Source organism: Gossypium hirsutum, chromosome A02 (assembly GCF_007990345.1).
Source record: "Gossypium hirsutum isolate 1008001.06 chromosome A02, Gossypium_hirsutum_v2.1, whole genome shotgun sequence".
NCBI classification, from domain to species: Eukaryota; Viridiplantae; Streptophyta; class Magnoliopsida; order Malvales; family Malvaceae; genus Gossypium; species Gossypium hirsutum.
Genome location: NC_053425.1, coordinates 101,831,411 through 101,832,517, shown reverse-complemented (window position 1 = coordinate 101,832,517; position 1,107 = coordinate 101,831,411). Strand labels below are relative to the sequence as shown.

Genomic DNA, 1,107 nt, shown 5'->3' with positions numbered 1-1,107 from the left:
TGAAGATCCCAATGCTCACTTAGTAAACTTTATGGAATTTTACGATACATTTAAAATCAATGGCGTTTCTGATGATGCCATTCGTCTTCAGTTTTTTCCCTTTTCATTGAGTTACAAAGCTAAACAGTGGTAGAACTCGTTACCACGAGGGTCAATTACTACTTGGGAACAAATGACCGAAAAATTTTTACTAAAATATTTTCCGCCGGCTAAAATGGCTAAATTATGTAATGATATCTCTTCTTTTGTGCAGATGGATTTAGAAACACTCTACGATGCATGGGAGAGATACAAGGACCTCTTGAGAAGATGCCCTCACCATGGGTTACTGCTTTGGCTGCAAGTACAAACATTTCACAATGGTCTGAATCCTTCGACTCGGCAAATGGTTGACGCAACGGCGGGTAGAACCATCAACAATAAAACACCAGAAGACGCCTATGAGTTTATAGAGGAGATGTCACTGAATGAATATCAGTGGCAAGTCATGAGGACAAAGCCAATGAAAACAGCCGGCGTTTATAATGTCAATTTGGTCACCTTACTATCTAATCAGGTAGAACTTTTAAATAAAAAGATTGATGGTTTTCTTAATTCTTCACAGGTTCGCCCAGCAATGCAGTGCGAAGCAAGTAGCGGTGGAACAAGCCATTCGGAATATCAACCTTATGGCCATAACATGGATAATGAGCAACTAAACTACATGGATAATAATCGTCGACCTCAAAACAATCCATGTAGTAACACTTACAATGCAGGTTGGAGTAACCATCCCAATTTCTCTTGGGGAGGCCAAGGAAATCAAAGACCACAACATCCTCCGGGTTTTCAGCAACCACCCTACCAACAGGAAAAGAAGCCAAACCTTAATGAGATGCTCTCAAAGTTCATATCAGTGTTAGAAACTCGTTTTCAGAACACCGAGACAGCACTTAAGAATCAACAAGTGTCGATCCAAGGGCTCGAAACTCAGATAGGCCACCTTTCCAAACTAATCTCCGAACGACCACAAGGTAGTTTGCTAAGTAATACCGAACCTAACCTAAGGGAACAACTCAACGCAATTAATATTCAAGATGACGAAGGAGTCGTTGAGCCTGAACTAGA

The 1,107-nt window shown here is 40.8% G+C and overlaps 1 non-coding gene across 1 annotated transcript; it reads right to left on the bottom strand.

Moving 5' to 3' along the window:
- Nucleotides 1–220: 220 nt before the first annotated feature.
- LOC121217068 (small nucleolar RNA R71) lies at nt 221–327 on the bottom strand. The gene has a single exon (XR_005913292.1). It is a non-coding gene; the product is annotated as a small nucleolar RNA R71 (small nucleolar RNA).
- Between the last annotated feature and the right edge of the window lie 780 nt (nt 328–1,107).